General features: G+C 44.8%; 1 long non-coding RNA gene across 1 annotated transcript; it reads right to left on the bottom strand.

Annotated features, from left to right (window-relative positions):
- Positions 1-4,211: 4,211 nt before the first annotated feature.
- LOC126932035 (uncharacterized) lies at positions 4,212-25,664 on the bottom strand. The gene is made up of 3 exons (XR_007718089.1): positions 24,059-25,664; positions 11,661-11,711; positions 4,212-5,657 (listed from the first exon to the last, which is right to left on the bottom strand). It is a non-coding gene; the product is annotated as an uncharacterized LOC126932035 (long non-coding RNA).
- Between the last annotated feature and the right edge of the window lie 1,165 nt (positions 25,665-26,829).

Here is a 26,829-nt window from a genome sequence, read left to right as displayed (position 1 = left end):
GTGGAGGGCATGAACTCTTAGAGAGACACCTAGAAGGGAGAGAGTAAACATTTCCATAAGGTGAGGTCATTCAACCTGGCAAATGAATTCAGAGTTTTTTCACATGGAGACAATAGGGGAAGCCGCGTATATGAACACTTAACTCATGACAAAGATGGCGTTCTAGAGCACTGGGAAAATGGTCATCTTCACAGTAAATTATTCCAAAACAATTGGATATTCATAGAAGACAATATATTAAGCTGGTACATGACAAAAACATAAACTTCGGCTATCTGGATCAAAGAGAATGTGTGGTCACTCTACCTGCAACCACCTACCTCTAATTTCCCTTTTAGGCATATACCCCAAAGAAATGCTTGCACAGATGTTACAAGAGATGGACAGAAGCATGTGTATAGCAGCATTATTCACGAACGCCACCAGCAGGCAACAATACAAACGTCCACCAACCCCACGATGGATGAATACATCGCAGTGTATCCATACAATGGAAGACAGCACACGCAGTCTTTATTGTCAAAGCTCCATGAGAAGTAACATGAAGTCCTCCAACATTGTTCTTCAAGTTTGTTTTGTTATTCTTGGCACGTCCATTTTCATAGTAATTTTAGAATCATTTTGTGAATTTCCCAAAAACATAAGTGAAAGAACACTTAAAAAAAGTCATTCTGTGTGTCTTCATTGATATAAAAGTCCCCTCGAATAGGAAGAACTAAACTTAGAATGTTTAGAGATACAAGTTCAGAGAAATAATCACAAGGAAAGGTGAGGATACTGTTGCCTTGAAAATGGGAACTAGGCCGGGCGTGGTGGCTCACGCCTGTAATCCCAGCACTTTGGGAGGCCGAGGCGGCGGATCACGAGGTCAGGAGATCGAGACCATCCTGGTTAACATGGTGAAACCCCGTCTCCACTAAAAATACAAAAAATTAGCCAGGCGTGGTGGCAGGTGCCTGTGGTCCCAGCTCCTCGGGAGGCTGAGGCAGGAGAATGGTGTGAACTCGGGAGGCGGAGCTTGCAGTGAGCCGAGCTCGCGCCACCGCACTCCAGCCTGGGCGATAGAGCAAGACTCTGTCTCAAAAAAAAAAAAAACAATGGGAACTAGAAGGGAGGAGAAGCAGTGACTGGTGCAGGCTGCTGGCTGTGACTTTCCTTCTGACATGAACGGAGGTTGCAAGTATTCACTCTGTGATAGTTCACTAAGCTGTACATTTGGTTTCATGGGGTTTTTTTTTTTCCTCTAAATGTGCTTTATTTGACAATAATGTTTTTAATCTGTGGATATAAAATTTAAAAGTTTTGTCCTAAAAGAGACACCATAAAGCAATAAGACAAAATGTAAGACAGGGAAGATATCTGTAAAACATAAAACTGATAAATGGTTGTTGTGCAGAATAAATAATGAATGCCTATAAATCTATTATCAATATATAGTCAGTGTCAAGGCCGAACCACATATACAATGATCATCCCATAGGATTATAATGGAGCTGGAAAATTCCTATCACCTAACAGTGACGCCATAGCCATCTTCATGTGGCACAAGACATCATGGTGATGCTGGTGTAAACAACCTAGCATGCTGCCCGTTGTATAAAAGAGTAGCACATACAATTATGTACAGCACACGGTACTTGGAAGTAGTAGTAAATGACTATGTTATTGGCTTATATATTTACAACACCCTGCTTTTAATCATTGTTTCAGGGTACACTCCTTCTACATATATATATTATATATATAAAATATATATTATAAATATATTATAAATATATTATATATAAATATATTTAAATATAAAATATATAATATATTATTTATAAAATATATATATATATAATATAATATATAAATAATATATAATTATATTATTATAAATATATAATATAATATATATTATATATAATATACACACATACACGTATATATGTATATGTGTATATATGTATATACACACACATATATACACACGTATATACACATGTATATACACACGTATATGTGTGTATATATGTATATATGTGTGTGTATATGTGTATATACGTGTATATATGTGTGTGTATATATATAAAAAGTTAATTGTAAAATAGCTTCAGGCAGGTCCTTCAGGAGGTATTCCAGAAGAAGGCACTATCATCACAGGAGATGACAGCTCCTTGCATGTCATTGCCCCTGAAGACCTTCCAGTGGGACAGTATGTGGAGGTGGAAGACAGTGATATAGATGATTCTGACCCTGGGTAGACCTAGGCTGATGTGTGTCTTAGTTTTTAACAAAAAAGTTTAAAAAGTAAAAAAAAAAATTGAAAATTTTAAAATAGAAAAAAGCATATAGAATAAGGATATAAAAAATATTTGATACGACTGTACAATGTGTTTGTGTTCTAAGCTAAGTATTATTAAAAGAGTCAACTTTTTTAAATTAAAATGTTATAAAGTAAAAAAATTACAGTAAGATAAAGTTAATTTATTATTGAAAATGAAAATGTTTTAGGCTTTTTTTTGAGACAGAGTTTTGCTCTGTTGCCCAGGCTGAAGTGCAGTGGCACGATCTCTGCTCACTACAACTTATGCCTCCTGAGTTCAAGCAGTTCTCATGCCTCAGTCTCCCAAGTAGCTGGGATTACAGGCATGTGCCACCACACTAAGCTAATTTTGTGTGTGTGTGTGTGTGTGTGTGTATTTTTGGTAGAGATGCATATTTGCCATATTGGCCAGGCTGGTCTCAAACTACTGGCCTCAAGTGATCTGCCCGCCTTGGCCTTCCAAAGTGCTGGGATTACAGGCGTGAGTCACCGCACCCAGCCAGGAAAATGCTTTTATAAATGTAGTGTAGTCTAAGTGTACAGTGTTTATAAACTCTACAGTGCACAGGACTGTCCTAGACCTTCACACTCACTCACCACTCACTGATTCACCCACTCAGAGCAACTTGCAGTCCTGCAAGCTCCATTCGTGGTAAGTACCCTATGCAGGTGTGCCTTTTTGAGATGGAATCTCGCTCTGTCACCAGGTTGGAGTACAGTGGTGTGATCTCGGCTTACTACAACCTCCACCTCTTGGGTTCAAGCGATTCTCCTGCCTCAGCCATCCAAGTAGCTGGGATTACAGGCACCCACCACTATGCCCAGTTAATCTTTGTATTTTTAGTAGAGATGGATTTCACCACGTTGGCCAGAATGGTCTCGATCTCTTGACCTTGTTATCTCCCTGCCTCGGCCTCCCAAAGTGCTGGGATTATAGGCGTGAGCCACTGCGCCCAGCCACCATTTTTACCTTTTATACCCTATTTCTACTGTACCTCTTCCACATACTAACAATTGCATTATAATCACTTACCATATTCAGTGCACTAGTACAGTCACATTCTGTGTAGGTTTGAAGCCTAGGAGTAACAGGCTATCCCATACAGCCTAGGTGTGGAGTTGGCTAGGCCATCTAGGTTTGTGTGAGAACATGCTATGATGTTCACACAATGACAAAGTCGCCTAACAACACATTTCTCAGAATGCATTTTTGTCATTAAGCAACACATGACTGTGTATATACACACATACATACACACGTGTGTACATGGATGTACATACAGACATGAATATACACATTTGTGTACATGCATATATGTACATACCTATATATACATCCATATATATAAAATTAGACAAAATCGTAGGCAGCCGTCACAGAACGGGAAAGATACCTAGCAAATAAACATATGGAACCATGTACAGTATTATTAAAAGTCCGAGAAATACAAATTATAACTGAAGGGAGATGCCATTTTACTCTTCCTAGACTGGCAAAATTCAAAGGTCTGGTGACAAAGGAAAACGGAGCAGCTTGGAGAAGTGGCTGATCCAGGCAGGTGAATGAGCCTGGGTATATTGTGCCAAAGGGCAAGGCAGTTATTAAAGACCACAGCACCAGGCGCAGTGGCTCATGCCTGTAATCCCTGCACTTTGGGAGGCCAAGACAGGCAGATCACTTGAGGTCAGGAGTTCGAGACCAGACTGGCCAACATAGTGAAACCCCCTCTCTACTAAGAATACAAAAATTAGCCAGGTGTGATGGTGGGCGCCCGTAATCCCAGCTAGTTGGAAGGCTGAGGTGGGAGAATCTCTTGAACCGGGAGGCAGAGGTTGCAGTGAGCCAAAAATTGCACCACTGCACTCCAGCCTGGGTGGCAAAGCAAGACTCCATCTAAAAATAATAAAATAAAATAATAAAATAAAATAAAATGTAAGATAAAATAAAAACCACAGTAAAGCCTTAAGGACTCAGCCATCAACTTGAAGAGGCTCCTACCTGCCTGCAACACAACCATCTGTGCTTTAATAAAAACAATACCACGATAGATAAAACTCAGCAAACATTTCAATCCATGACTTCCTCCTGATGCCCAAAAAACATAATTGATCCCCATTAAAAACCTAATTGATCCACATTAGAGGAGGATGTAGTGAATATTACATAATAATTTTTAAATCAGTAAATATATGTGAAATTAATTGGATGGATTAACCTTAGACGGCAGGGAGTAGAAAGAGGCAGAAACAACATGGCCCGGGGAACCGAGAGTCACCGGGTCTGCTAACGGAGCTGGCTTTTGAGCTGGGCACTAAAGGATGAGGGCTTGGGCGAGGGTCCATAGGTCCAGGGCAGGGCGTCCAAATGTCAGAGGCAGGAGAACCTGTGTTGGCCCCAGCACAGAGCCCGGTTCTCTAGAATGCAGTGGACCTGCAGGGACTTTTAGGGCAAGCAGTGGAAGCCACAGCCTGAAGAGCCCGGGATGGTGGTGTGAGGTGGCCCGGGATGGTGGTGTGAGGTGGCCCGGGATGGTGGTGTGAGGTGGCGGGGCTCAGTGCAGTCCCCAGAGATCCCTCTGTCCTAGGCCTGGAGAAGTGGCCGGCAGGGCTGCAGCCGGTGCTTCTCCCTGCCTCAGCCTTTGATTTGTTCCCACAGGAGACACTCAGGACGAACAGAGCTTCCAAGATTTCAGTCGCTTTTAGATTTCAGTTGCTTTAACATTTCAGTCGCTTTTAGATTTCAGTTGCTTTAAGGTTTCAGTCGCTTTTAGATTTCAGTTGCTTTAAGGTTTCAGTCGCTTTTAGATTGCAGTTGCTTTAAGGTTTGTCACTTTTAGATTTCAGTTGCTTTAAGACTTCAGTTGCTTTAAGATTTCAGTCGCTTTTAGATTTCAGTTGCTTTAAGATTTCAAGATGAAATCTTGAAATCAAACTCCTCTGGTGTATTTCCTGGCAGAGTGGAAAGTCCGCCCTGCCGGGGCTGGGATCCCGCTCTGCATCCTGGGGCAGGTAATTCCCCTTCTAAGCATCACTTTCCACAGTTGTGAAAACCTGAGCAAGTGAGTGAGAAGCACAGGAAAGGTGCTCAGAATGTAAGTCCCCTCCACCACCCTCCAGAGTCTACCAGCCCTGCAGGGCTCTCCAGCTGCTCAGCCTAACAATCCTGGTCTCCTGGAACCTGATCCTTACTCTCTTTTAAGTTCTGTGATATCCATCATGTTTATCTTCTGCTTTCAAAGCTCCAATTCCAGGGATGTCTTTTTCTGACCCATGGGTTGAGGCTGAGAGGTGAACACATTCCTCGTTCACTTCTCTGCATAGCTCACATTCTTTCTCTGAAGTCCCTGTCCTAGAAAGGATATAATCACTATTGTCAGAGACTTAGCCTGGCCAGCGCGCCCAGGAAAAGTTGATCTTAAAAATTGACTCTATCTCTTTCATCACTCTGGCTGATGGATAAACGTAAGGGTTTAACTCACACATTCTCAGATGTGTTCTAAATATTATTAACTTTCTACTTTCCAATGAAGACTGATAAGCTTTCTCATACCTGGCCCAACTCTTATATTTGTGTGTAGCTCACGCCAACTCCAAAAAGAATTAAGAATCCAATATAAACCATGTAAGAAATCCACTCATCCCAAATCATGGTTAAAACTGTTGTGTCAAAACACTAAAATGCATTTCAAAAAAGATTACATGTTAACTACAATAAACAGGTAGGATTTCAATCACACAGCAGAACAAAAACAGAGAAGAGGTCACTCTTTCCCCTCTTATTTAAATGACTTTCCAGCTAGTCTAAAAACATACAACAAGTGGGCCGGGTGCACTGACTCACGCCTGTAATCCCAGCATTTGGGGAGGCCGAAGTGGGTGGATTACAAGGTCAGGAGTTCGAGATTAGCCTGACCAACATGGTGAAACCCCATCTCTACTAAAAATACAAAAATTAGCCGGGCGTGGTGACAGGTGCCTGTAGTCGCAGCTACTCCAGAGGCTGAGGCAAAAGAATCACTTGAACCCGGGAGGCGGAGGTTGCAGTGAGCCGAGATCGCGCCTAGGCATCAGAGCAAGACTCCATTTCAAAAAATAATAATAATAATAAATAAAAACAACAACAATAACAAAAAGAAATACAAGTGTCAAATGTGTGTAGAAGCTCTAACTAGGATAATTCATTTAGTAAGTTCATTTTTTCTAAGACTTCATGTTGTATTTCAAACAGATTTCAGTGCCCACTGCTCACCCCTAAGTTGGGCTTCTAAATTGAAATTCTGGGACCAAAATGCAAATAATTATGTTGTAATATATTGGGGCAGCAAAGTAACTGATTTAAATATCCCAGCTACTTTTCAGGGAAACTTGGGCTCCTTGGAGTCCCCAAGAAGCCATCATTTGTTGAGCTTCATTTTCATGATGGGAAAGGGTTTTTTCTTGCAGCACAGTTGTTAGAAAATGCAAGCCATGTTGATGCAAATTTTCATAAGCTGTAACAGAAGCGTCCCTTTCTTAAATGAGTGATCAGTACATAAAACTGAACTACTTTGAATGTGGCTTAGCAAAGCCATTGATGAGCTGTGTGGTCTCAGCCTTCTCTTTTCCCTCAGAGCCTTAAATGCACTACTCTCTGTGGCTCTTACAGATCTCAGATGCTGAGATTCTCTGAGGTTCCTCCACTGAGACTGATGATTGGAAGCTTTCAAATAGGACAGATTTCTGGACCTGACAACAATCCACTGAATTTGTGTCTCTAGGGGAGGGCCCAGGAGCTGCATCTGTAGGAAGTTCCCAGGTGCTGCTATTAGGGAGTTCTGGAGGCAGAGGTGTGGGCCATCAGCCATTCTGCAGTGGACCCCCTGGATGATAAATCCTGAACTGATTTTGATTCTACATGGAGAGATGGACATAAATAAAGCCAAGAGGAAATCTCTGTTAAGCTGAGAAAGTATGCAGTTCTTTCTCAAGACAGACTGAATGGGCTGTGTCTGTAGGAGGAAAAAACTGTAGTATTCTCAAATTCCTTTTCTTTGTGATGACTCCTAAACAAATCTGGTGGGAGATTTTCCTGTTGTCATCACATTTTTTGGGGGGTGGATAGCTTCAATGTCTCATATTTTCACATTAAGAAGGAAAGGCGGATGCCAGGCGCGGTGGCTCACGCCTGTAATCCCAGCACTTTGGGAGGCCGAGGCGGGCGGATCACAAGGTCAGGAGATCGAGACCACGGTGAAACCCCGTTTCTACTAAAAATACAAAAAAAAATTAGCCGGGCGCGGTGGCGGGCGCCTGTAGTCCCAGCTACTCAGGAGGCTGAGGCAGGAGAATGGCGTGAACCCGGGAGGCGGAGCTTGCAGTGAGCCGAGATTGCGCCACTGCACTCCAGCCTGGGCGACAGAGCGAGACTCTGTCTCAAAAAAAAAAAAAAAAAAAAGAAGGAAAGGCAGAGAGAACATAGTACCATATAAAAATGATAATAACTCTAAAAGCTTCTGTTCTCTAAGGTGGGGCACATTCCAGGAAATTATAGGAAGGGAACCAGTTCATGGCCATCTGATGGGAGAGGATCTTGTCCCGGAAGGGAGGCGTACCTCAAACTCCTAGACATTAGCCAGAGTAGTCGCTGGGTGTGAACTCCATCTAAATTGCTGGCTTCCTGTCATGTACTTAGATCCAGTGCCAAGTTTGCGGATGGCTCCTACACCATCTCTCTGGCATCGTGCACAGATATGCACAGGGTGGAGAGAGAAACGTGCGATGGGGCCCCAGAGTGTAACAGTGACCCATAGAGGGCTATCCCAGCTTATCTTCAGGCTGCCGGAGACACACCCAAATCTGCAGGGCCGAAAGTCCGTGTGTCAAAGTAGACAGAGAAGGATGTAACCTCACCCTTTGGCAGGGTCTCCTGGCTCAGAGAGACAGTGCCAGCAAAGGAGGCAGATGGAAAGTGGTCAGCATCATCTATGGATTAATTAGTACTGTCCACTATGGATTAATTAGCCCAGTCAAATGGAAGGTTGCCCAAGTATCCCCATGGTACTGTGCAGCTAATGTGATAAATGATTTAGACGGCATACCAGGCATGCTAACGTGGACGCAAATGGCCAGCGTGTTTTATCCCTGTCCAGTTATCCCTGGAATTATGTAATTTAAGATCAGAATCAAAGAAAAAGGAAACACAATCAAAGAATCACCAAGCTCTAGCTTTACAAGAATGATACATTTGAAGCCAAAATATAATTTGATTTTGCAATGGATTGAAAAATTGTTCATGCTACCAAGTAGCCCTTTGTTGGTGAAATAGTCTCAGGTGTGCAGGGTCCCAAATACTACACCTATGGATAACTTCCTGAATGAACTATTAAAGATGACACAAAGATAAAAATGAGAGGTTGGGAGGGATGTTGTTAAAAGACTGACAGTGTGCACTGACATCAATTAAACATGTATAATCACTGTACTTTGATTACAAAATGTACTAAACTAGAAAAAGTCCTTGTCATAGATTATCTGTATTATTAAAAAAACCAAAACCAAAACCAAAAACAAAAAACCAGAACAAAATGTGAAACAAGCAAACAAGACAAATAAAACAATTTTTTTTTTTTTTTTTTTTTTTTTTTTTTTTTGAGACAGAGTCTCGCTCTGTCCCTCAGGCCAGAGTGCAGATGCACAATCTCAGCTCACTGCAACCTCTGCCTCCCGGGGTTCAGGCGATTCTTCTGCCTCAGCCTCCTGAGGCTGGGACTACAGGCATATGCCACCACGCCTGGCTAATTTTTGTATTTTTAGTAGAGACAGGGTTTCGCTGTGTTAGCCAGGATGGTATTGAACTCCTGACCTCATGATCTGCCTGCCTCGGCCTCCCAAAGTGCTGGGATTGCAGGCGTGGGACACTGTGCCCAGCCATAAAAACAATTTTTAAAAGCAGGCTATAGGCCAGGCACAGTGGCTCACGTCTGTAATCCCAGCACTTCAGGAAGCTGAGGCGGGTGGATCACCTGAGCTCAGGAGTTGGAGACCGACCAGCCTGGCCAACATGGTGAAACTCCATCTGTACTAAAAATACAAAATTTAGCCAGGCATTGTGGCTCATGCCTATAGTCCCAGCTACTTGGGAGGCTGAGATGTGAGAATTGCTTGAACCTGGGAGGCAGAAGTTGCAGTGAGCTGAGATCGTGCCACCGCACCCCAGCCTGGGTGATAGAGTGAGACAACATCTCAAGAAAAAAAAAAAGCGGGCCATAATCCCAATAACAATAATGGGGTGAAGATGTCACTTAATTTCTTATATTCTGTAAAACAGTTCAATTTATTATTTTACAGCATAAATAGAAATGTATGGGCGTAAGAATGGCTTTGAAAGGTTTTGTTCCCTCTGATAGAATTTAATGGAAGGTATAGATTTTCCATTGTACTATACAGCGTAATGGCAAAGAAAATACAGCATATATGGTAATCGCGGAGAAAGGGCTCTTAAAATGTAGAGGAACAGACCAAATGGTGGTGCATGTGAAACATCCAGTAACATGAGCTCTGACATTATAAATGAGGAGCGTTATAATTAAGATGTTTTCTAAGCCAGCGTAGATTTATGCTTACCCTTCTGATAAGAGCTCTGCCTGGCATTTGGAGCTACAGCTAGCATGCCGTGCTAAAGCTGATCGCACCCTCACCCATCTTATCTATGCTAATGCCCACAGGAAGTGAAAGATACCACGCTTCTGTAATCTCACCCATGGATACATCTTTTGATGAGGAAGAAGGCAAGGGCTGATGCAGGCAATACAAGTTATGAACATTTCTGTAAGCAGTGCAATAGCATCCCCAGATACCACGTCATTTCTTTATTTCACCATTTCTTTTGAGCAATGACATTGGGTTTTCAAGAGAAAGACCCTTGCTCCATTTGAACCAGCACTGTTTGCCATAAGGCAGCCAATAAACAAGCAACCGACCTAGCAATAAAAACATCCATTGGTGACAGAAGCTATAAATAGAACTGCAATAAGGTGATGTAATAGAGTGCTATCCTAGCTGGGTGGTGAAGGTGACACTCTAAGAGATTGCAACTGGCAAAATTCCAAACAAGTGCCAGCCAGGTAGGTAGAAAGGCAAGGAAGAGCATTCCAGGCAGAGGGAAGAGCTGATGCAAAGGTAACAGGCAGGGAAGGATCCTGCCATTGAAGAAGAACCGTGGAAAGTGTGGAGGGCCAGAGACAACACAGAGCATGGCTGGAGAGGAGAACAAAATGTGTTCAGAGATGGAAGCTGAAGTCAGGCTTACCTTGGTAAGCCGGGATGGGACTTTAGATTGTGTTTGCGTTTTGTAGATCCATCAGTAAGGTTTACGCAGAGGACTGCCATGATCTCATTCCAATGTTGTAAAAAATCATGAAAATGTGGAGACCACAATTTAGTGAGCTCTGGGAGACAGGAACAGAATCCAGGAGGCAGGGTAGGAAGCCACTTCAGTAGCTGAGGTGTGAAAGACTGTGCCTTACACCAGGATGGTAGTGGTGGAGATAGAAGTAGATGAGTTGGGGGCATGTTTTGGAGGCAAAGATAATAAGACTTGTTGAACCAGATACAGGGAGTGAGAAAAGAAAGGTGATAAAATCTGGGGAAGGAGCAGGTTCGCAGGGTAGGAATTGTTTTGACTGTGTTGAGCTGGAGAGGGCAATCACGCATCCATGGGAGATGCCAATTATGTAGCAGACACAGTGTCGGGAGTTGGGGGCAGGGGGAGACAAACGATGTGGAAGTCATTTGCCAATGGATGCTTTTAAAAGTCCTGGCACTAGACAAAGGATTCGAGTGCGGTCAGAGAAGAGAGATGAGTCCAGGATGGAGAATCACATCAAGGGAACAGTCAGGGGAGAGCCAGGAGGTGGCATCCAGTGCAGAAACCAAGAAGGAACAGCAGGGAGGAGAGAGGGAGACCAGGAGAACATGGTGATGAAGACGCCAAGACGGGGAGGCGTTTCCAGAAGGGAAGGCATCTGTCTGTGGTGTGCTAAGAAGCTGAAGTGATGATACCAGCAAAATGGACAGTATCACCACTCATTTGAATGAGAGAAAAACATGCAAAGTTGACCTTTGATTGCAACATGAGGTTGATATCCACTTAGTCTTCCAAGGAATATATACTCAGTTCCTTTATGAATTTTATAAGGGGATTTAGAAAAATAGGCAAGTGCTGCAAGTTGAAAGAAAAATACTTCATTTAAAAGTTCACTTTAAAAAGTTGGAAAAGCCAAATCTCTCCCCCTTATAATTAAAACACACATAGACAGACACACACACACACATGCACAGAAAGAGATTTGTAAATAGGTGTTTTAATACTCACATATTTATAAGGCACTTCATATCTTGATAACATCTGCACGGTGTGATTTACCTGCAAGCAAATTTGGAAAGGATGTTATAAGAATCTGACCAGATGCACAAGGGTGTGTCCCTGTGTGCCATGTGTGGCTGTCATCCCTCAGTGTACTGTGGCAGCAGAGGCTGAGACAGTCACTCTGGGGTGGTGCCCAGGTGTGGCCGTGGGGCCCTCTCAGTCCTGGCCAGCCACTCTGTGCTGTGAGCTGAGTGGAGTCTGTAGTGGGAGGCTGGCCTCACCTCTGGAGCTGATGGTTTTGCCATGGTTTTTTTTTCTTACCAGTTTGACCTGTTTTCGCTTTTAGACAACAGGTAAGCTCTGTGGGGAATTTCTCTAGTTTCTGCATCAAACATATCATTATTATGATATTAACATCAGATGGAGAATGATAGTAGCATGGCCAACTACTCCAATGGGCTGCCAATGGGCTGGCAGCGCCATAACTTCTGCCCCAGCCTGCCCTCTCGTCCACCATCATTTGCCACATAGCATGAGCAGAAAAATGCATCCTGTCAGTAGAACATTTGAGTTAATTTATTTATAGCAGATGCACCAAAATGACAAAATTGTTTCTTCATAAGTGAAATAATAACCTGAGAAAGAGAGAAATGGCATCATTCAGAGCTAGGGAAATAGAAGTGAAGACAATTATAAGTAAACTTCAGGCATTCCTCTTCCGTGGAAAATGTTAATGTCTTTTGCCAGCATTAGAAAATATATTTGCAACGTTTACAGCATCCACAAAGTAATTAAGCTCCTGGCCATATAAAAATTGCTCACATTGACTTTGCTCCAACTGTGTGCATTTGGCCGCAGGAAATGAGATTTGAGGCCTAAACCTGAAGCCAGTCGAGTTATTAAGGGCTACTTAATGGCACATCTAATTATGCATAGAAAAATGTGTTTCCAGAATTGCATCAAGCAGAGCTAACAGTGACCATAATGGCATTAATATAGATAGAAAAGCTTTACATGTGAGAAGACCCATCATTATGTCATCTATAATGGCAAAAACAAAAGAAAACAATAAAAACAGGGGAATGAATACATTATGGCATAGCTATGTATTGGAATATTATGCAGATGGAGGATTTTTGTGGACTATTTTAGGTTATGGGAAAATATTCATTATATAATAATACTTTTCTTTTTGAGATGGAATCTCACTCTTTTGTCCAGGCTAGAGTGCAGTGACACAATCTTGGCTCACTGAAACCTCTGCCCTACAGGGTTCAAGCAATTCTCCTGCCTCAGGCTCCCAAGTAGCTGGGATTACAGGCGCCCACCACCATGCCCGGCTGATTTTTGTATTTTTAGTAGAGACAGGGTTTCTCCATGTTGGCCAGGCTGGTCTCAAACTCCTGACCGCAGGTGATCCACCCCCCTCAGGCTCCCAAAGCGCCAGGATTACAGGCATGAGCAACTGCACCTGGGGAATAATATCTTTTTTTAAAAAAGCAAGAAAGAGCAGCATAAAAGATGGCAGGAAATATACCAACAGGTTAACAAATGTTACTGCAAAATGGAGGGGGCATGGATGATGGTTTTTTATTCTTTTCTGTATTTCCTAAAGTGTCAAGGATGAATGTATGTTTTATAAGTCAGATGATGCCATCTTAGGATGGTGATATGGTTTGGCTATGTCCCCACCCAAATCTCATCTTGAATTGTGGTTCCCGTAATCCCCATGTGTCGTGGGAGGGACCTGGTGGGAGGTAATTGAATAATGGGGGTGTGTTTTTCCCATACTGTTCTCATGGTAGTGGATAAGTCTCATGAGATCTGATGGTTTTATAAATGGGAGTCCCTCTGCACACACTCTCTTGCCTGCTGCCATGTAAGATGTGCCTTTGCTTCTCTTTCACCTTCGGCGATGATTGTGAGGCCTCCCCAGCCATGTGGAACTGAGTTCATTAAACCTCTTTCCTTTATAAATTACCCACTCTCAGGTATGTCTTTATCAGCAGAGTGAGAATAGACTAATACAGATGGCTTCTTGTTGCAAGGGAAAAACATCCCAAGCTCGAAAAGGGATCTGCATAGACACCCCTGCCTGCTTCTTTCCTCATCTCATTCCATCCTCCCCTTCCCCGCAAGTCATGGGCCTCCTTTCCATTTCTCTCCATGAGAGAAACTCTGTACCAAGAAGGCCACACACCTGCTGTTACCTCTGCCCAGAGCAGTGTCCCTAAGCTCCTCTGCCCTGCTCCTCATCTTTGACTGGTGGCTCCCTCTCATCCTTAAATTCCTTGGAGGATCTTTTCTCTGCCTCCTCATCTGAAAATACCTGTCCTTTGCCCCATGTCTTCCGCAGCACAAGCCCAGCTCCACCTGTGTGCTCCCTTGGTCCTTGTCTCTTGCTGACCTGTAGGCTCTTTGCTCATTTTTCCCACCACTATGGTAGCAGGTGGCAAACAGCAAGCGTTCAACACACATTTGTTGAACAATTTACATGTATGACAAGTAAAGCAATATACCTTAAAATCAACTGTATTTTCTAACAGTTTTAGATTTACAGAAAAATTGCAAATACAGAGTCCTCATATACTCACATCTATTTTTTTCTCTATCATTAACATTTTATATTAATATGATTTATCACAACTAATGAACTAATATTGATACATTATTACTCACTACAGACTATGCTTTATTGATGCTTCCTTAGTTTTTCCCCTGCCTCTATTGTTCCAGGATCCCATCTAGGATCCCACATGACATTCAATTGCCCTAGCTCTGCAGGGTTCTCTGGGCTGTGACAATTGTTCTGACTTTCCTTTTTTTTTTTTTTTTTTTTCTGATACGTAGTCTTGCTCTGTCACCCAAGCTGGAGTGCAGTAGCATGACCTCGGCTTACTGCAGCCTCCACTTCCCAGGTTCAAGCGATACTCCTGCTGGAGTAGCTGGGATTACAGGCACACATCACCAGACCCAGCTAATTTTTGTAATTTTAGTAGAGATGGGGTTTCACTATGTTTGCCAGGCTGGTCTCGAACTCCTGACCTCAAGTAATCTGCCCACCTTGGCCTCCCAAAGTGCTGGGATTATAGACATGAGCCACTGCACCCAGCCTTTTCTTGTTTTTGATGACCTTGACTCCTTTGAGGAGTGTTGGTTAGGAGTTTCATAAGATGTCCCTCAGTTTTGGTTTGTTTGGGGTTTTCCTCACAGACTGGGGTTAAATATAATTTTAATATACAACTCAATGTCTTTGAACGGTGTATTAGTGTTCTTCAGAGAAACAGAACCAACAGGATCTATGTACATAGATATATCTGTATATCTATGTCTATCTATAGACAGAGGTAGGGGAGAGAGCGAGCGAGCTTTATTTTAAGGGATTGGCTCCCTCAATTGTGGGGACTGACAAGTCTGAAATCGGCAGGGTAGGCTGGCAGGCTGGGGCCTCAGAGAGCGGATGCTGCAGCTCATGTCCGAAGGTAGGGTCTGGAGGTAGAACTGGCTTTTCAAGTTTTCAGGAGGATCTCAGCCTTTTTCTCCTTTTTTTTTTTTTTTTTTTGACAGAGTTTCACTTTCGCCCAGGCTGGAGTGCAGTGGCGTTATCTCGGCTCACTGCAACCTCTGCCTCTTGGGTTCAAGTGATTCTCATGCTTCAGCCTCCCATGTAGCTGAGATTAGAGGCACGCACCACCACTCCTAGCTAATTTTTGTATTTTTAGTAGAGATGGGTTTTCACCATGTTGGCCAGGCTGATCTCGAACCCCTGACCTCAGATGATCCACCCGCCTCAGCCTCCCAAAGTGCTGGGATTACAGGCATGAGCCACCATGCCTGGCCCTCAGGCTTTTTCTCCTAAGACCTTTGGATTGGATGAGGCTCACCCACATTACAGAGGATTACTGGCTGCACTCAAAGTCAGGATGATTTAAATGTTTGTTGTTGTTGTTGTTGTTTATTTGTTTGTTTTTTGAGACGGAGTCTTGCTCTGTCGCCCAGGCTGGAGTGCAGTGGCATGATCTCAGCTCACTGCAAGCTCCGCCTCCCAGGTTCACGCTATTCTCCTGGCTCAGCCTCCTAAGTAATTGGGACTACAGGCGCCCGCCACCCCACCTGGCTAATTTTTTGTATTTTTAGTAGAGACAGGGTTTCACCGTGTTAGCCAGTATGGTCTCAATCTCCTGTCCTCGTGATCTGCCCGCCTCAGTCTCCCAAAGTGCTGGGATTACAGGCGTGAGCCACCGCGCCAGGCCAGGTGATTTAAATGTTAATCACACCTAAAAAGTACCTTCCCAGCAGCATCCAGATTGGTCTCTGACCAAACATCTGGGCACCATAGCCCAGCCAAGTGGAGACGTCAAATTAACCTCTGTCAAGGGTGGCCCCCAGAAGTGTGGTTCCAAACAAGAGAGGAAGGGACAGAGCGAGGGCTGTGGGTGGGAAGGAAGGTCTGTCAGTAGCAGCACCACCCAGTTCAGGAACAGAAAGCTGCTGCCTGATTGTTAACCTCTGAACTCCATGGCTGCAGGCCCCGAGTTAAACTGCTCCTTACTAACCGCAAACCAAACAGGACGTCAGCCTGCTTGCAGTGCAGAGGCTACGAGGAGATAATATTTATAGAGAATTCTTTGATTTCCTGGAGAAAAGTCGGAATCTAAATTGACGGGAATATAACTTCAGAATATGTAGACTCTTGCCGGGCGTAGTGGCTTATGCCTGCAATCCCAGCACTTCAGGAGGTTGAGGTGGGTGGATTGCTTGAGTTCAGGAGTTCAAGAACAGCCTGGGAAACATGGTGAAACCCTCTCAATACAAAAAAAAAAAAAAAATAGCCGGGTGTGGTGGTGCATACTTGTAGTTCCAGCTACAGGTTCTGGGACTGTTTTGCCCGCCTCGGCCTCCCAAAGTGCTAAGATTACAGGCATAAGCCGCTGTACCCGGCCTGTTATGTGGTTTCTTAAGAAGCTACTCCTCCAGTTCCGGCAAGGCAGCTCACGCCTGTAATCCCAGCACTTTGGGAGCCCAAGGCAGGTGGATCACCTGAGGTCAGAAGTTCGAGACCAGCCTGGCCAACATGGCAAAACCCTGTCTCTATTAAAAGTACAAAAATTAGCCTGGTGTGGTGGCATGTGCCTGTAATCCCAGCTACTCGGGAGGCTGAGGCAAGAGAACTGCTTGAACCTGGGAGGCAGAGGTTGCAGTGAGCTGAGATCATGCCACTCACTGCATCCTGGGCAACAGAGCGAGACTCTGTCTTGAGAAAAAAAAGAAAAGCTACTCCTCCAGCATTTCTTAATTATTTCCTGAGTGGTCCTTGGGGGTTCCCTCTCTCCCTCTGGGGTTGCTTGAGTAGTAATAATTGCCCTGCTTGGCATTAATATTGAGCCTTCAGATGCCTTCCACAAGCATGATTCCATTCTATTTTTTACATGATCTCCCCAGGACTATCACATTCAGGTGGTCCTACATAGGGAAGGCTTAACTGCAAAAAAAAAAAAAAAAAAAAAAAAAAAATAGAAGTATATCAGCAGAATGAGTTTGATTGCAAATAACAGCAAATCTCAGCTTGACACGGTTTGAGCAATAAGGTATTTGTATTTAGTGGGTAGCGGCACATGCAGAAGTGCAGATACGGTATTGCCAAGTCATCTTGTTTTGTTTTGTTTTGTTTTTTGAGATGGAATATCACTTTGTCGCCCACGCTGGAGTACAGTGGTACGATCTTGGCTCACTGAAACCTCCGCCTCGCAGGTTCAAGTGATTCTCCTGCCTCAGCCTCCTGAGTAGCTGGGATTACAGGCGTGCGCCACCATGCCTGGCTAATTTTTGTATTTTTAGTAGAGACGGGGTTTCACCATGTTGGTCAGGCTGGTCTCGAACTCCTGACCTCGTGATCCACTTGCCTCAGCCTCCCAAAGTGCTGGGGTTACAGGCATGAGCCACCGTGCCCGGTGAGTGCCAAGTCATCTAAATGGAAGTATGCTCAGAGAGCAAGCAGGGGAAATGGACTTCCGTGGCTTTGCATGATAACTGGGTTATGAGGACCAACTGTAAGCCTATATGTCAATCAGTTTATATGAGGTTAGACTGATTTTTACTTTGTGCAGCCTCTACAGGAGCATTTATACTGATTTCCTTTTTTTTTTTCTTTCTACCTGTAGACATCTTTAAGATAAACAAGCTGAACACCATTAACTATGGTAACCTGTGCCATGCTGTCTCTGTTCCTTGAGATCAGATAGAGCCTGGACAGCAAAGAAGCACACGGCCCTGATATTAAGTTACAAGCATGCCAACAGCTTGCATTAGTATTTGTGGAATGGATGAATGAGTCATGATATATTTCCCCAAGCTTCAACTGGGTGTGTTTTCCATGTAACCATTACTCATAAAGTGTAAAGGTCAATTATGTTAGGAAGGAAGGACTTTTGTCATCCATGCATAGGACACTCAGGTCTGCTTCCCCGAGCTTCACAGAGCATGGCTTCCCTGAGACCACTCCTGCAAAGGCCACGCCTATTCACGAATGTTGACATTAACCAGAAGGTAGAGATTGTATATGTGAATTGAGCTTAAATATGAGCTGAGGAATTCTATGATATGTAACTTCAAACATGTCACTGAGTTTGAGTTTACCATAATGCATAGGACTATTTCTAAGACTTGTAATCGTTTCTGTTTATTTACAGAGTTTGATGCATATTTGAGCATTTATTTACTTATTCAAAATTCAAAAAGTTCCAAGAAGTATAAAAATGGCTGAACAGTGGCAATAATTTTAGAAACCATAGAAAAAAAGCCGACGTTATTAGGGAACAAAACAAACAGACTAGGAGATAAAAATGAAGTTTTGTGTTGCAGAAGCTGGCAGGGATCCCCAGTGAGAGAAAAGAGGTATCAGGATGGGGAGAATGATAACCACAGCCTCATTACATAGGAGAGCAGCTGCTTCTGTCAACAGGGGTGTGTGCTCACAGCTGCAGGTGCTGCACAGCACAGCATGATGCTGAGACAGGAGGTCAGCATGTCACATAATTACAACCATATTATCGTAGATGGCAGGATAATGGCACCCCCTCCCCACCCCCTAAAAGATGTCCATGTCCTAATTTCAGGAACCTATGCATGTGTTATATGACATGGTAAAGAATAAGTTTGTAGCTGGAATTAGGGTTGTCAATCAGCTGACCTTAAAACAGGGAAATCACCTGGGTTATACAGGTGTGCCATCACTAGGGCCCTTAAATGTGGAAGGAGGCAGAAGAGAGGTGGGCACGGTGACTCACACCTGTAACCCCAGCACTGAGGTGGAGGATTGTTTGAGCCCAGCAGTTGGAGACCAGCCTAGGCAACATAGTGAGACTTTGACTCTACAAAAATAAAAAATTAACCAGGCATGGTGGTGCATGTCTGTGGTCCCAGCTACTCAGAAGGCTGAGGTGGGAGGATCACTTGGGCCCAGGGGGTTGAGGTTGCAGTGAGCCATGCCACAATTATGCCTGTACTGAAGCCTGGAGTGCAGAGCAAGACCCTGTCCCCATCCCCCACCAAAAAAAAATTAATAATAATAGGGAGACAGAACGATGAGATGTGACAAAATATCGATGCTCTGTTAAGGCCACCAAAAATAAAAAATACAAAAAGGACACACAGCCCTGCCAACACCTTGATTTTAGCTCATGCCAGACTTCTGACCTTCAGAACTGTAAGATAATAAATTTGGTTTGTTTTAAGCACCACATTTGTGGTAACTTGCTACAGCAGCAATAGAAAACTGATACAATTATATTAATAATTTTGAAGGTGGCATATTTTGCCAGGTAGAGTGAATCATCATTTCGAATGACTTTGAATCCAGAAGAAAATTTACGTAAGGAAAGGGCTTAATTGAAAACTAAAACATGAAAGTTCTTGGTAGCTGTGAAGGTTGTTCCTAGGACTGGAAATCCCCTGTACTTCCCTAATTGGAGGGCCATGCATCGGTCCTTTGGGGAGACAGGTGTCCCTGTTAGAGTCTTCAAGTGTGTGCCACACTTCAGGTGTCTGCAATTACCTTACCCAGGCCTATAAGCTCCTTGAGAACAGGGAACGTATTCGTCTAATTTTCAGGACCAAATGCAACATGCAGCCTCTAATTAGGGCTTAATAGGTATTTGTTGAATAAATATTTCCGGTGTCATTGATGCAATATTCTGACAAGTAGAAAGATCAAAAGCTGTGAAGACAGGGGCTGGGTGGAAGTAAAATAAATGATGTTTTGATTTTTTAAAGGAACAAAAGTTTAGATAAAGCAAGTTTCAAATCATCTTGGCTTTGTTGTGTTTCATCTCTCCAGAATTGGACTTCTGTGCTCAATTCAATGAAAACACTCAGGGCACAGATTGGGATCACTGACTTATTTTCAAAGCATGTTCCCACACATATTAACCATTGCTCAAAATTAACTGTAGCATCTGTTTAAAGTTGAATCAAATTGAATTCTCTATTTATAAAAGTGGAGTTTACATAAGAGAATGGAAACCATGTACAGACATTTAGCATGACACTTCTGCTTACACCATTTCAACAAATAAAAAGAAATTATTGTTCTGGGAGAAATATACATTCCAAATCTTTCCAAAATGAAACAACTTTTTTTTTTTTTACACATTCTCACTTAGTCATGTTGCTCAGTGCAATGGTATGATCTCGACTCTGCAACCTCTGCCTCCTGGGTTCAAGTGATTCTCCTGCCTCAGCTTCCTGAATAGCTGGGATTACAGGCACCTGCCATGATGCCCAGCTAATTTTTGTATTTTTGTAGAGATGGGGTTTCACCATGTTGGCCAGGCTGGTCTTGAACTCTGACCTCAGGTGATCCACCTGCCTCGGCCTCCCAAAGTGCTGGGATGACAGACCTGAGCCACCGCACCCGGCCAGAAATGGAACAATTCTTAATGAGTGACATGAGCTACCAAACAAAGGAACACTATATAAATTCCAGGGTCCAGGGTCCTAGAAGTGCCTGGAACTGAGCCCCTGCTCCCCAAGTCTGTACACACGCACCCTGGGTGCTCAAGCCACAGACCCTGTTGTAATGGGAAGAGAGAATTCCCTCTTGCAGGAAAGCATGCTACAAAGATGAAGGGTGGTGGGTGGCAAAAGAGGCTCAGACATACCCTGGGCCCAAGCCTCACTGGTGATGGTGGGAGGGTGGTGGGAAAAGCCATAGGAGATTCTGGGGGAGGTCACAGGGATGGGGGGTGAGAGCGAGCTAAGTGGTAGCCGGTGGCGGGACCCTGGTGGTTGAGTTTTATTGGGAATGAGGCTGGACAGGGAGTGACTATAAGGCTCAGCTGGTCGTAGCAGAGGTGGGAAGGGAGTTTAGGGAACTCAGTCCCTTGGCTCCATGCCTGGGGACACAGCATAGGTGAGCCTGGTGGGCAGGTTGACCTGCTGACGGTCTCTTCAGACCCCTGTCCCAGCTAGTCCCTGGGGACCCGTCCACTTGGACCTGACTCCTTGGGGGTGAGTTTCCCAGGCTCTGCCCTTCCCCTTTCACCTGGCCATGCTTTAGCATCTTCATCTGGAGGAACGAGGAGGTTTGGATGACCTGCCTGGTGCCAGGGCAGGGCAACTACCACCCTGAGTCACGTTCTGCTGGTGTCTTTCAATTAGGCAGGAAAGCTCACTTCACAAGGAGCTTCTGTGTCACCAGAGTTATATGGAAAGGAAGACATCAAGGCAGCACTCAGGGGCATGCGGAAAGAAGCAGAGGATGGGCCACAGAGGGCCCTCCCACTCTCCCAGGGTCCTCCCTACCCTCCTCCCAGATTTTGTCTCCTAGGCCACTCCACCCACTGCATATGGGGGTGGGTGTGGCGCCCAGTTCCTCACCCTCTGGGACATAGAACTCCACCTACCCACAAAACCCACTTCCTCAGAAGCGTTAGGGCTGCCTTGGTGCCCTAACTGCACGTGTCGGGGGCGGGACTGGGGAAGGGGCAGTTAGGGCTGAACCCAGCAGGTGGGAAGCAAGCTTGCCCAGCTCTAGGTTTCTTGTGAACCCTCAGGACCTGTCTTTGAAGGTGGTCCTGAGACTTCTGGAAGAAATGAAAATGATGACGATTACAAAGACGAAGTGAGAAAGTGTTAATCACAGATCTTCCTCCCCTATCAGGTCGCCCTGTGTCAGTTTAACAATGACAAAAAAAAAAAAAAAAAAGTCACACACACACCCTGAGAAGGGAAACGCTTTGTTTTTCTGCACTCTCTGAGCTCCATCAGATAATGGAACTGCTGCGCTCTCTGTTCTGCCACTCTGCATTGACGGATTTCATGGCAGAGTAGCACTTTGGAAATGGAAGTTTCTCTTCTACTTCCTAAGTGAGGGAGACCCAGAATCCAAGAAGGGATCCTTGGCTCAGGAAATCACCTTGGTGGCCGGGGGCAGGTGGAGCGTCAGCATCTAACCTGTGTGAAGAAGCTCCCCACGCAGCCATAGGCCCCTCTGCCCCATCACAGTCCCCAAAAGTTTCCAGGAGTGTCAACAGATGGGGGAGGGATCAGCCACTCTCACCCTCCGAACTGTGAGCGTTTCTCTTCCCATTTCTCCAGGAAGCAGTGGCCATGCGGTTGCCCAAAGCAGATTTCAAAAGAGAAACTTAGAAGAGGCTTCTGGGACTAGCAACCCTCCACTCAGGGTGGAACCAAGTTCAGGGAGCGCCTCTCCCCAGACAGCTGAAATTAACGCAGAGGTGAACGCCTTCTCCCTCGGAAGCAGAGCGAGAATGGTTCTTGATTACACTGAGCCTATGGAACAGCTCCCACTGTTCAAGAGCCAAGATTAGTGTGAAGCACCTCTCAATCATTTAAGATTTGATTGTTTAACATGAGGTTTGGGGGGATTCGTCTCAGAGCAGATGTCAATAATCGACCCCATCATCCACATGGCTCCCTAGCTTGCACCATGAGCCAGCCACTGCTGCTTCTGGATACTGGGGTGTCCGGCAAATCCTCCTACCCCCGTCTCTCCCTTCTAGATTTTTCTGAGCTGCCACTTCCTCTCACCCTCCAGGCAGGCACGGTCTGAAAACCCCTCCCTCAGAAAAGGTTACATCAAACTTATTTGATGCACACAAATTCCCCGAGGGAGAATCCATTGACAAGCAGGTTCCGGGGCCCTGGGGCTGGGGCTTGAGAGCCTGGGTCTGTAACACACCCAGGCGTGGCTCATGGCCAGGCCACACCAGGAGTAGCCAAGGTTTTAGAGCATTACTTATAGTGGGACTCTCTCTAGCTGGGCCATCCTGGAGGCCATCCTCTTCATTTCAGATCAGTTTGCCCCTCCCTGTTTCTCAAAGCTGCTTACTGTTTGCTGGAAGGGAAGGCTGGACTCCTCCACCCCATCTTCCACCCCTGCCTTCCTTTCCCCTCTGCGCCACACCCATTTCTCTGCTTTCTGGTCTGTTTCCTGTACAACTTTAGGACATTGCCTCCATTCACGTTACCTTGTTGTTGTTTTTTAAATGAGCTCTAGTTAAGATAACCAATTGCTGCAGACAAAACCAGCTCAAAACAATTTAATCCACGCTTGGAGAGAGGGAGAAAGAAATGCACTCTGCAGAGGAACCTGAGGAATGTAGAGCATCATTCAATCAACAACTATTCCAGGCATTTCCCTGAGAATACAGACTTCCCACCCACCTCAAGCCCTCCAGGAACCTGCCATTATCACCACGTCACTGTGCAGCGTCACACCAGGAAGTACCCAGAAAACTTAGCATGATCCTCCGGAAGCCTCACCCCTTACCGGCGACCACCCTTCTGCTATATCCAGTCCTTTTTCTCAGCATAAGTATTTTACACACTTGATATCCGTGTAATTTAAAATCTATTTCTTGACATTTTTCCTTAATAAGTTTTTAACTGTCACTAAAAATTCCTGAAAAAAATGTTATATAACTCTTTCCGTTCATTTACTTAATCATTTCCCTATATTCTATTGTTGACATAGAATCCAACTTAGGATTTGTTTTGTGGAACGTTTCTTTGTTGTTTTTTGAGACGGAGTCTCGCTCCGTCACCGAAGCTGGAGTGCAGTGGGGCAATCTCGGCTCACTGGGGCCGTGTTCTGCCTCCCGTGTTCAATCGATTCTCCTGCCTCAGTCTCCTGAGTAGCTGGGATTACAGGCACCCGCCACCATGCCCAGCTAATTTTTGTAATTTTAGCAGAAATAGGGTTTTGCCACGTTGGCCAGGCTGGTCTTGAACTCCCGACCTCAGGTGATCCGCCTGCCTCAGCCTCCTAAAGTGCTGGGATTACAGGTGTGAGCCACCGTGCCCAACCTGTTTTGTGGAACTTTTGAAAGCACAGAGAGGCATGCTCACATCTCATGGGCACAATCCGAGTTAGATTAACTTACCTTTCAAGCTGGAAGTAGGAGACCACGTTTTCATTTGTCCACTCCCTCAGCAAATTTCACAGCACATTCCCCGTGTGCCAGATATTCAGGGAAAGTCCGTGGTCTGTCTGAAGACTATTAAGAGGTTAAATGTTCATCAGTCCACTTCAAGCTGGTCAGTCGTCTTTGAGCACGGGAGGTAAGAGCTAACTTGGCAGTAAACTCAACACAGAAACCAGCAAGGGCTTCCACATGCAGCCCCGTTCCTGGAGCAACAAAACACAACATCTGCTGCTGTAGACTCTGCCCCGACACAGATGGCCCCCACATTCTTGAAGGCAAGGACTAAGAAAGAGTAGGTCAGGCTCTGTTCAGAAATTATTTTCAGGAAGCTGGTCCTCCGAGGCCAAATGGTGGGAGGTGACGGGGACTAGACTTGGGCGGGAAGAAACCATCCTCATCCATCCTCATCATTACAGAAACCTGCGTCCCAGTTCCCCGTCTGCGTCTTCAGGTGCCTCTAGTACAAATCTACATGGATGCCTGCTTCAAGCTCATCGCACAGAAATGCAGCACTCTCCCCTCTGTGCTGTGGCCGCTTCCAGCTGTAGCCCCCTTGGAGAGACACGAATCCCCCACTGAGTGGATCCACCGCAGCCTCCACGCTATCTGGGTTCCTCTCTCCGTTTCTCCTCTAAGTCAGCAGGTGACAGGCTGGCTTTGCCTGTGCCTTCCAAAGAACAGAGACCCTAGCACGTCTGGCCTTTGATGGGCCGGCCTGGCCTGGCTGTCTCCAGCTTCCTCAATGGTTTCCCGGGAATACCTGCTGGTAGGTGGGGGATGGCCTAATTCCTGCCAGAGACTCCTTGGCCTTTGATCCTGGTGAGCTGTGCGAGTCCACGTGCAAACACAAAGCCTCTGCTCTCTTTTGGAGGCCTTTTGCGTAGCCTGACAGCTGGGCTGGAGATCCAGGCAGGACCGTTCCAAGGTGGGGCCATGATTCAGCCTGTTTTTGAGACTCAGATTCTCCTCTGTACACTAGAGATAAGGAGGCCCACCTCACAGGGCTGTTTCAGCAATCAGATCTGTAAAGCACTTAGCATTATGTGTAGGAAGAACTCAATACATAATATTAATGATATGAGTATTATTACTGTTATTCCTCAATGGGCTTCCAGGCCTGCCTGCCCTGAGTCCTCTTGGTCTTCTCTGTTTTATCTCCCCAGCTACAGCACAGAAGTGACTTGCTCCCCACCCCTCCGTCAATGAAAGGGATAGGCCGTGCATTGTTTCGGTGCCCACTGTTCCACTTGGTTTACACCAGAGAAGGAAGGATAATATGAGAAAGTATATATATGGGGTGGGCATGGTGGCTCACACCTGTAATCCCAGCATTTTGGGAGGCCGGGGCGGGCGGATCACCTGAGGTCAGGAGTTCAAGACTAGCCTGGTCAACATGGTGAAACCCCATCTCTACAAAAAATACAAAAATTAGCTGGGTGTGGTGGCACATGTCTGTAATCCCAGCTACTCAGGAGGCTAAGGCAGGAGAATCACTGGGACCTGGGAGGTGGAAGCTGCAGTGAGCTGAGTTCGTGCCATTGCATGATGCCAGCCTGGGCAATAGAGTAAGAAGGCTCTGTCTCAAAAAAAAAAAAAAAAAAAAAAAAGTATATACATGTAGCATAGTAACCTTATTATGAAAACCATAATCTTGGTCATAATCATGCATGAATGTTAGAAAAATATCCAGTAAAATCCCACATTCATTTTTTTTCACTCTGACCATCAAAATTTTCTTGTAAGTTTTCATCACTATAAGCAGACTTTAAAAATTAAAGTTATTAATGATCTGGATTAAAGATACAAATAATTATTGCTTGCATATGTGTTGTAGGGGCCAAAGCGAAACCTTCGGCCCTCTGAAGTTTCACTGAAAAATCAACTCATAAAAGGCAGATTACGGCCTGACACAGTGGCTCATGCCTGTGATTCTAGCACTTTGGGAGGCTGAGGTGGGCAGATCAGTTGAGTTCAGGAATTCGAGACCAGCTTGGCCAACATGGCGGAACCCTGCCTCTACTAAAAATACAAAAATTAACTGGACGTGGTGGTGCGTGCCTGTAATCTCAGGAGGCTGAGGCACAAGAATCGCTTGAACCAGGGAGATAGATTCAGAGGTTGCAGTGAGCCGAGATCAGGCCAGCACACTCCAGCCTGGGCGACAGAGGAAGATTCTGTCTTAAAAAAAAAAGGCAGATTAATAGGAGAAAAGGCATACAAAAATTATTCAACGTGTGTATACACAGGGGCCCTCAGAATGAAGACCCCCAACCCCCACCAAGCTACAGAAGCTTAAATATACCATCTTGAGGTTACAGAATGAATGGAGGCTCAGAGCATGGCCAAAAAACAGTTATAGTAGTCAATCACATTCTATTGGCAAGATGGATGATAGGAGGAGGAGAAGAGGAGGGCTGGCTAATAAAGGTGGTCTTGTTATGTAGATGAAACCTCACAGGTAGCAGCTCTCGGAGAGAATAGATGAATGTTTCTTTCAGATCTTTCAAGCTGTCAGAATCTCCTAAGTTAATGTTTCCTAGATGAGGACTAGGGCAGGACTGGTTCCATTTCTGCAGATTCACTAAAGATCTCCAGATGCAAATTTCCCCCACAAAAGACAGTTTTGTAGGGCCACTTTAGTCCGCCAGCCCTGTGGCAGCCATCTCGAAATATGTCAGAGAAATATATTTGGGGGTAAAATATTCTGATTTCCTTTAATGTGTAATAAT

This window comes from Macaca thibetana, chromosome 12 (assembly GCF_024542745.1).
Source record: "Macaca thibetana thibetana isolate TM-01 chromosome 12, ASM2454274v1, whole genome shotgun sequence".
NCBI lineage: Eukaryota > Metazoa > Chordata > Mammalia > Primates > Cercopithecidae > Macaca > Macaca thibetana.
The sequence above is the reverse complement of the archived record's forward strand: the minus strand, read 5'-3'. Positions and strand labels throughout refer to the sequence as shown.